Source organism: Lepeophtheirus salmonis, chromosome 7 (assembly GCF_016086655.4).
Source record: "Lepeophtheirus salmonis chromosome 7, UVic_Lsal_1.4, whole genome shotgun sequence".
In the NCBI taxonomy this organism is placed as follows: domain Eukaryota; kingdom Metazoa; phylum Arthropoda; class Copepoda; order Siphonostomatoida; family Caligidae; genus Lepeophtheirus; species Lepeophtheirus salmonis.
The window spans coordinates 24,183,936-24,194,626 of NC_052137.2; the positions used below are offsets into that span (position 1 = coordinate 24,183,936).

The window sequence follows — 10,691 nt, forward strand, 5'->3', positions numbered from 1 at the left end:
CATGTTCACGAAGGATTTCGACAACTTTCACATCCCTATATATTATAGTTTTCTCTGTTTCCATATATTATTATTATATTTGTACATAAAATCATGTATTTGGGTTGCGTGAAAAATACAAACAAATAAAAACGAGAGAAAGCACATTAAGAAAGGGGAATAGGATATTCATGTATGAAAATAATACTATCCCCCGGTATGTTAAAAAAAGAAACCGAAAATTGCCGTGGTGACCCTGATAATTTGATTAGCAGTCTTGACTTTTCATTAAATTAGCAGTCAGCATCTATGGGATGAAATAAATAAGCAGAAATCCCATTCCGTATCTAGTAATGATATAGGTAGGAATTAATCCCATGTCGACCCTCAACTATACTCAAAGGCCAACAAGTTTTGCAGTTATAACTCTTCAGCGTAACTCTCTGTCATTCATAAGCAAACACGTTCGTGGTTACACTCTATAGTTTATACGTATAATATGTTATCTCTTATGATGAAAATCCAGTGTAGAATGGGCATGTTAAAAAAAAGAAACCGGAAATCAACATGGTAACCCTCACCATTTGAAGAATGTTTTGGAGGAGATAAATACTAATGCTATTGTCGCTTAAAAGATCAGCTATAATCAGCTGTGACAAGGAAGGAAGGAGAGAAGGATATTAAGAAAGACATTTGCAAGAATTATTCCAATATTGATCCTCAATTCTACTCTGTGTCCAAGGAGAACAATAATTATAACTCTGTAAGAAATCCTAAAGGTTAGTAGTCTCGATTTTTGATGAGCACACACGAATCTTCAATCTAGTTTTGAATATAATTCTATGTAGTAGGAAAGGAAGTTCACTCCTCAGGAATTAAATAATAATGACAACAACTGAGGAAAAAAGAAAACTCATTCGTCAGACTACCAATTCCAAAAAAACGGCCAAACTGAAAATATACATACCATTATCTATACGCACAAGATATCATTTATATATAAGAAACCGGATGGAACATATGGTTTTGCTCATAAAAAACTAAAAGTAACCTTGAGGAGTTGTGGTGGAGATATGGTTCTAAGTCCTGGTTGGACTCAGACTAGAATTGAGGATGAATATTGGAGTAACACTTCCGATGTCCTTGTCTATTTCTATCTAGCCCCTATCGCACAGCTGATTTTACCTGATCTAATGAAACGTCATGACAGCTAAGCTGCTCTCTTCCAAACACTCTTCAAATTACCAGGGTTACCATGGCGATTTTCATTTTTTTAGCCTACCGAAAATGCTACCGATTAGCATCCCTGCCTATACATTAAGTTTGGGTTTCAACTAAATATATCCTTATTTTATGAACAGACTAAGTCAAATGAATTCAAATGTACTTGGATGTCTCAAAAATAAGTATTTTTATTTTTCAGTAATTATTGAAACTACATTTTAAATGCAAACTAAAAGCATGTTTAAAATGTTTATATGTATACTTTTATTTAAGTTCCTTCACAGTTAAATTACTTTACCGGGCCGTGCAGAATTATTTACCGATTTTTGTTCAGAACATATCGCGGAAAATAATGACATTTGAATGACTTGAGAAATAATTTATTCATACATTTTTAGAATAATAAAATAGTTTGTGATCAAATTTAATCAATGTAGCCACCATTTGACTCAATGACACTGGTCAGGCGACGTCTGAAGCTACCACAGACTTGCTGGATGTAATCAGCGTCCATGGAGGCCCAGGCCTTGTGGACAAAAGCCTTTAAGGCATTTATGTTATTGTGTCATTTTTTGCAGGCCCTTGGTATCCACGTGCGCCTAGATAGGGAAGTCTAGTGGGTTCAGATCTGGGCTCTGAGGGGGACAGTAGTCCTTGACCAAAAGTTCATGTTGTCCTTGAGCCACTCCTGAGCTTTCTTGGAAGCGTGGGCGGGTGCTCCATCTTGTTGAAACCCCCAAGGAGAGTTGCCGACTATGGATTTGATCCACGGAGGGACCTTGGACGCCAGAATCTTCACATAATCCTCCGATGTTAATCTGAGCCAGTGGGGAACCATACCGGCTTCATGGCCTTCCCTCTGGATCTCCAAACATCTCCAAAGCTCACAACACGGTCATTTTGCCTGTTGAAAACAGGATCGACCGTAAAAGTTTTCTCATCTGAAAAAATGATGATGCGTCCAGATGAGCTCTTGATATCATTCAAGATTTTCTTTGCACGCTCAATTCTGACTTCTCGCTGACGTTCAGTTAGCAGAGGGCGTTCAGTACGCCTCAGGGGCTTTCCTCCAGCCCTTTTCAATGCTCTTTAAACAGGTGATATTGACGTTCCCATCTTTCTGGCCATGTCGGCAATGGACCTGTTGGGAGTCCTCTTGAACACGCACGGCCTTTACTTGCCTTGTTGAGAGAGTGGGTTTCCTGCCAGCCCCAGGGGAATGCTTGAGATCAGCTCCAGCCTCCAAGCGCTTGAAAACGTTGTAAATTGTCTTTAACGAGGCCCCAACCTGTTCCTTACTGTTGTTATGAGTCACTCCCGCTCGGAGGAGGGCTGCAATTTTGATCGTCTTTGTTTCCTGATTGGATATGGTCTCACGTGTGGAAGTTGTTACGCTCTCACAGGAAGGATTTTTGTTTATTTGAACAGTAAAAATATGAAACAATTAGATTGGTTGCCACAAAACCTCCTAAAAAGTATATTTACATAATCGGTAAATAACTTTGCACGGCCCGGTACATAACTCAAAAACAGGCAAAAAATATTCGTAACAAAGTTATTAAAGTTAATACAAGCTCCTCCGTCTAAAATACTACACATTTTGAAAATTACAAAAAAAAAATTAGTTCAAAAATTATTATCAAATTTGGAAAATTTAATTCATAAATACAATCCAGGGATATTATTAATCCATACATATAGCCGTCTTTTGCCTTTGTGACTAACTCCAGCCTGGTGCGGAACTTTGCATAGCATTTTTTTTTTACAAAGCTTGGCTCTAGGTTTGCTCCAGTATTGATGATGGTGTCCTTCAGTTGGTCCTTTGTTGTGTATTAAATTCCCTAAATCTTACCTTTGAGGTGCCCAAAAGTACAAAAAGTCCTCGGATGAATTGTCGGGGCTGTAAGGAGGACAAGAGACTTGCTTTTCAAGCTTGATGAGTAGTATATTGCACCAGGTCACACGCTTTACTCGATTGTCAGGCTTCAAATCCTGACGTGTAGTTCTCTTGTAGGGATTAAGTTTTATGTCTTGCTTCATCAAGAGGCGCACGGTGTTCTAGCTGCTATACAATTCATGAGCAAGGCCATTGATGGTGACCTTGCCTCTTCTGCTGTCAATGGTTCCTTTAAATGCCTCTAAGAATTCTTTTGGTTTATTGAACCTTGGTCCGGACCTTGTGGAAGCTTTTGATATGCATTTTGTGGTCACCCGGTACATAGTAGAGTGGTTGCAGCAAAGTACTTCTAAGATCTCTGATGGTGATTTCCCCTGCACGGATGGCTCCAAAATCGCAGTTCTTCGTTGTTCCATGTTTTTTATTATGATGCTCTTATTTCTCGGTTGACTTTGATTTATTGGGGACTGATTCTAGTGACTACCGATGATTCCTCGTTAAATGTGAATAAATACTACTATAGAAAGCATTACTACAGACCGAGGCCCCTTTGACCCACGGTGATTACTGTCTTGCAGAGTACATATTGATTATTTACTCATATTTAACCTATAAGGACATTATATTTAATGGATGATTAAGCCAAAGGTTTTGGTAAATGCTACCTTACCAAAGACCAAGGCATTGAGGGATCAAGTACAAGAATCAGGCTAGGAGAATGAGTACTTTTATTTATTTCCATTTATTTTTTAACCTTGATACTCCTTTTCCTTTCTTTTCAAAACTCATCTTTTAACCGAGGGCCAAAGCTAAAACTAAGTGTATAAACGATGATGCAAGAACAATCTCTGTGCAAATTTAGTTGCCAACATGAATACTTTTTTGTTCCCTAGGACACCAAGGGTATCATTATTTATTCTATAATAACCATACAACCTCTATGAGCAGTCAAATTGCATTGTGGAGAAGAAAAATTGCATATGTGACGAGGAAAAATGATTAAATGACATCATATGTAGGGCTGTGCTGGTCCTTATCTAGGACATTAGTACAGTTCCATCCATAGAAAATTTATAGAGCAACAAAGTTTTTATTCATGACGTCAGCTTTTGTCAGGCTATTTAAAGTGTAATAATCTTTATTTCTTTTCTTGATTTTCAAAGAATATATAATTATAAGTATATCATAGATAAAGAAGGGATCTGAGTAAAGAAAAAACTAAGTATAGCAATTATTTCAAATATAAAATGTTCCCCTTTTCATAGCAATAACTCACCCCCCCCCTCCCCCAATCAAATAACAGGTAGTTGATATTCCGTAATTCAGTAACACAATATGTCTGGTTCCCGACGTCTCCTCTAGCTGTTATACAAATCCCATCTCTAATCATAAAGCAGTGACATACAACAGTAGACGTAATCTTACACGACACTAGTGCTCTCAAACAATCTATACTTATCTATGATCCAATCCCACTTATCAGTCCTTAAAGAATCTAAAATTGATCTCTTGGTACGTCATTCAGGGGTTATTTCTTTTTTTCTTATATAATTAAATATAAATTTAATTATATAATTAAGTAAAAAAAAAAATGTTTGTATTATATTACATTTTATTGAAAACAGAAATGTCTTTGCAAGATATGTGCAATTTTCTAAATACATTTCTCATATCTCTTATTTGGCTTAGTAAACTATCAACATGTTTAGGAAAAATTCAAGGATCGAGAGTCTTCACAATATTGACTGAACACTTTAAATTGTGACCGATACAGTATTATTGAAACTGTGATACCTTATAACTTAATGTATATGTAGAGTTGGCATGTTTGTTATGAAAATGACTTTGTTGCTAAATTTGCAAAAGAGAAACTGTTGTTGCGTGGGATCTTAACTTCTCTCTCTCTGAAGTAAGCATTCTCACCTATCCTTGGTTTAAATTGTTTTGAAAATGCATAATAAAATAAATGATGTGATATAATTATAATGTTAATACTGTTTTAAATGTAGAAGAGTTTACTCTTTATAGCAGTAATTTTTTCCCAAAATGAATGATACAGGCAGCTGATATTAAAAAAGATGATAGTTCAGTAGTACCATATGTATCACTCCCGACTTTTTCTCGTGCTCCTTTTTTTGTTTTGACAAAATGGCATAAGTATTATCTCGCAATGAAAAAGTTGATCATATGATCTTGGTTTCCCTTAAAAAATGAAGGAGTCAACGTCTGAATGGAATGGCAACAGGAGACCAAGACTTTATAAATTGCTCTTGTGAACCCAAAAAGTCTATCAAAGATGCACCTCTTTTTTTTACGAATTATTTTTTATAGTTATGTTTTTCAAATTGCGGCGTTCCCTCACTATGACAAAAATATACAGTGTATTTGTTGTCAGCTGTCGATGTTTCTGCTTATTTCTCCCTACAAGTGTTCTTTTCGTTGATTGATTAAATTCGAATTAGCTCTTGATAAGCTATGAATAATTCTCAACAATTATTGAAATGTAATTCCATAATTGGGGAAGAATATTAACCACTTTTGGATTTCTCCCCCGTTTCTTTTTCTATGAAAGGTTGGGTGCTATAATAAAAGTAACGGCGTGACATCTATGATTATACATTTTATGATGTTTAAATAAACATAAAATATGCCAAAAGTTATCGATACTGTTGTCAAAATATATTATGTACTTAAAAATATTTTCCATAAATATAATTAATTGGAGAGACATGATCATAAATGTGTTTACATTGATAAAAGCCATTAAGCCAAAAATAAAGTAATTAATAGACAATTCATATTTCATAGTGTCAACATCAAAAAATCCCATAAAACAACCTTGTTGGTAGATCCATAACTTGATAATTTGTATATATATAATTTTATTTGTTATTCAACGTTTAAAGCATCCATTTACAGTGAGAGCAACGATTTATTATCTTAAAGTGTTAATTATGAATGCATGTAGAGCATATAACACAAGGTATAAAACGTCTCGGGCTTAACAAAGAAAACACGTTTTTTTTTTCGTTCAAAATTAACTTTTTTTAAGTTATTATTTTTTATTCACTTTATGAAGTGGATTCCCCATTACATGTCTCAAGCCATTGCTTAGCTTAAAAATTATTTTTCCACATCAAGAAGAAGTGTAAAATTAAAACATGAAATTCTTTAGATCCACCGATTTGAAAATAACAAAAGGAGCAACACACTTAACAAAATAATTCACAAATTAAAGACCAAATTGTCATACAATTTTGAGGTGAATAAAAAGATAGGCCCATATATGTTTGAAGCCCGGCACTTTTCAGCTCAGTTGTTACATCCCATTGAACTTAGGTAATACGTATAGCTACACAATATTAATAATACTACTATTGTTGGGGGTAAGGGTTATCCAAAGGGATGTGTTTATGGTATTGAGGTCCTTTCTGAGACATTGCATTAATTAAGTTGTTTAAAAAAAAACCACTTAAATTGTAAATTTAAAAATAGCAAGGTTAATACAAATACAAGGTTATACCATAATGAGTGCACGACTGATGTTTGACTTCCACTACGCTTTTTAATATTGACGTCATAGTGTATGAGTGGTAGCGTGTGTTGTCAAAATTCAAAACGGGGAAGATTTCTTTTCTTACAAATAGGTGAAACAAAACGAAGCATACATTAAAACAACTATAAAATTTGTAATTTTTCATTTTTGTGATATCGGAGATCAAGGTCATTTTCAACAAATTTTAATCGAAAATAGACACATTTAATTTTTTTACCAAGCTCTGCTACATGAGTAAACTAATATTAGCAAATATTTCATATTACACATTCTTAAATTATTATCTTCGATTGAAAACGGAATAAGAGTGATTGGGTATTTATAATATCATGTGTGTTTTCCATTTTGAGGGCCTTAATAACCAAGCTTTATGACAGTGAAACCCCCTTTTCATTCATATGAAGGAAAATAGTGAGCATTTAGATGTCAAAATGTGACCAACAAATAGAAGAACATAAACCTTACTGTCCATAAAATTTGTATTGCTCAATTGTATTGTTTTATTATATATCTGATTCTAAAATGTATTAAAAAAATATTATTTTCGTGTTGTAGATACAAATTAACTATTACCATGAAAAGAATTAGATATTTTTATCTAATGTGTATCATTGGCATCAAGTAGTATTCAATGCAAGTGTTGAACCTATAATATATTCATAAAGGTAATAGATGAAGTTTTATGAAGGTTGTTAGGAAATTTGTACATTTAATGAAGTAAAAATATATATACTTAGAGCCCCAAAATGGCGTGTCCTTCAAAAATGATGCAATTTATGACGTCAGTAAAAATGCTCTATTACTCGCTGAAAAATTATGGCATAAAATATGCTATCTGGCAGTAGGTTTGGAAGATAACACTATCCAACAAAGTCGCACTTTTTTATGCATAAGAACAACATATGCTCAATTTAATAAAGTTTGATCTCCTGATTCCAAATATTACCTTATATTTTCTCTGATGGCCTCGTGGTCTTCAGAAATGGGCCATATATTTTTGGCTATTTTTAAGGTTCAAAGCTGTTTTAAGGCCTCCATGTTGAAAATAAAGGTACATTATGTTAATATATTTTAAAACCGAATGTTAAGAAATTTTAAAACCATTTTATATATAATGTATGTATCATAGTCAATAACTCGAGTTAATTCTTTTTAAAGTGGAAAATATGTGCTTTTTATTTAGAGGCTCGTAGCTTCAAGACAAATTGATTAAAAAATATATTAAAAAAAAATTAAAGTATCTCATTGGATAGTTGAAAGTATAAACTTTAATTTAAAAAAAAAAGAGCCTCCCCAAACACGCTCTATATCGTTGAAAATTTGAAAATATTTCAAGGATAAAACTCATTTTTGAATTGATTATATAATACATAAAAATCCATTGATAATTGTATATCCTGGCTAGAAGAAATAGAAACAAAGAGAAAGAAAAAGAAAATATATATTATACAATTTATTATTACATCAAGACTCATGTCTCTAACTGTATAAATAAATTATTTCAAGCTTCATGGACACAAGAGGACTCGTTGCATACCGGTAGTCAGTGAGGAATTCCAAAAAACGGACATTAAAGGGAGTCCACCAAGCAAATACTATTTCTTTTTCTCTTTTTTTTCTTCTTTTCGTTAATAACTAGGGATTTTTGAAATTTTTACCTCGAAATTTTATGTCTGAAATTTCATTGATGAAATTTTTTTCCAAGAAATTTTATATTAGAAATTTTTTTCCCAAAAAATTTCATTTTTTGTAAACAGCTATGGATTTTAAAAATTTTCTTTTTAAAAAATTTACTTTTCTCTGAATAGTTGTGGATTTTTGGATTTCTTTAAAAAAAATAAAACCATAGTAGAGGATTCCATTATAATTCCTACAGCATCAGTGTAGATATTGCTCAAAAATAACTCAATACTTGTTGTGTGAATCCACTTTGGATGTTAATCAAGTCGTATGAAAACTTAGATGGGGATCCCGAATCCTGTCGATGTCTCACCAAAATAAATGAATGAATGAGGGATACATTTGATACAATGGAGAGTCTTGCCTATAATCCCTCTGTATGAAGATAAGAGGAGCCTCCCTCTTGAATGGGATCCTCTACCTATGAAATGAATTGTGTTTCATACCTGGGATTTGAAATTGAATTACTGAATTCCTCCTTTGTATGAGGACTCTGAAGAAGAACCCCATCCTCATTTCTAGGTGAAATTATGATAGAGGAATCGATTAAGCTTTTCAACCTTCGTATGCGTAGTCTTTCCGAGTATTTTAGGCTAAGAACAAGAATATGGGAGTTCCCATGGTCCAAAAACATACACAATTCCATCAGTAAAATATATCCACAATGGCCAAAATATATATTATATAGAGGAGGAGGGATCAACAAGAAATTGTATTCATGTCCTTTCGAAAACGGAGCATATCTATAGAATAAGTAAGGGTGATAATTTTGGTAAGAATAGAAAGGCGTGCGAGGAGAAAAGAATAAATACGCATGGCATCATTGATTAAATAATATACATCTTCTTCTATCAATCAAGAACGTTATCATTCCCTCCTTTATTTTTCAATATTAATATAATATTAGATGGTGATAGTCGATAGAGAACTGAATACAATGCCTAAAATAACGTCGCCTTCTGTCTGGATTTATGAAAATGGAGGCCCAGGAATTTGGAAAATACTGACCGGATGAGAAACAGATGGTTTGTCGAATTTGTTGATATAAATGTGCCTTTAGTCCCCTGTCTAGAATTACATGCCACTCATTATTCTCATTTCATATCAAGAGCATGGGTATTCATCTAAAAAATCAAGTTAATGATGAATACATCAAGTCAGACCTTAACTTTGATCTCACAAAGCTGTTTATTGCATGTAATATACCCATGTCCATTGCTAATTATCTACCTTCAAAAAATTTATGGAGAAATACACGGGTAAACATATCCCTTCATGAGGAACCATCATTAAATTAATGGAGGATTTTGGTACTGATGTCATTTATAGAAATACATTTAAAAATGTTTTGAGTCATCCACACCAAATGATTATCAAGTTATCAGTAAAAAGTATTTACTAATATCGAAATGGAACTCTGAATGTTGTAGTATCTCACAGTAAGTATTCATTTTTTTTTTTAAATCTAAGCCTAAAATATGATTCTATTTTAGCTAAACATATCAAAAATTATGATACACAACCCATTAAATGGCAAAAACAACTGCTTAAATGGTCACAACAACGGGGGTAGTAGCTTTGGATGGTTCGCAACTAGTTTGTCTGATACTATTTTCTTCGCTTAAAGACTTGGGTATGATCATTAGGTTTTCCAATATTACATAGTCAATAAATATTACTTTTTTATCACTTAAGGCTTAGCTATGGTTGATAGGCTCCAAGAAATGGTGTTCAGAAAACTCATAAAAGGCAAATACAACTTAAAATTATTAAATGGTCACAACAACGGGCGTAGTTACATTGGGTGTAGCATTATAATTAGCAATTGTGTATATCCTTCATCATAATAGTATGTTGTTATATAAGCATAAATAACAGGGAAAATATCTTTTTTTTGATGCTCTTAATAAGGAGTAATATCGCTGGACATTACTACATAATTAGCTTTTGCTCTAAATCTTTAAGATGGACTTATTTGTAATATGTTTTTTATTAGTATATTTATTGTCTAATTTTATGATTTTGACATTTACTTTATTATTAATAATTATTTGTTGTTACTTATATGATTCCAATTGTTTAATTTTGTATATTTAACATAAATGTATGATGGTATATTTTTTATAATGTAGATTATATTTAATTAAAGCCTTCTTTTTTAAACTTGGAACTTCAAATATATTTAGAAATACTCTACTTTGTCGTTTCATTAGCTATTATTCTGAGAATAAGGTTCATAATGAATTACAATTTCATGGAGTGTGACGTTTTCAAATCTACTGTAACGGATAAAAAACGTGGAAGTCAATTATACGTAGTATATCTTCATTAAACATTTTGCTAATAAATACTTTC

The 10,691-nt window shown here is 32.9% G+C and overlaps 1 long non-coding RNA gene across 1 annotated transcript; it reads left to right on the top strand.

Moving 5' to 3' along the window:
- The first annotated feature begins 4,810 nt into the window (after positions 1–4,810).
- LOC139905981 (uncharacterized) lies at positions 4,811–10,299 on the top strand. Its single transcript, XR_011781161.1, has 3 exons — positions 4,811–9,775; positions 9,830–9,969; positions 10,032–10,299. It is a non-coding gene; the product is annotated as an uncharacterized lncRNA (long non-coding RNA).
- Positions 10,300–10,691: the final 392 nt, after the last annotated feature.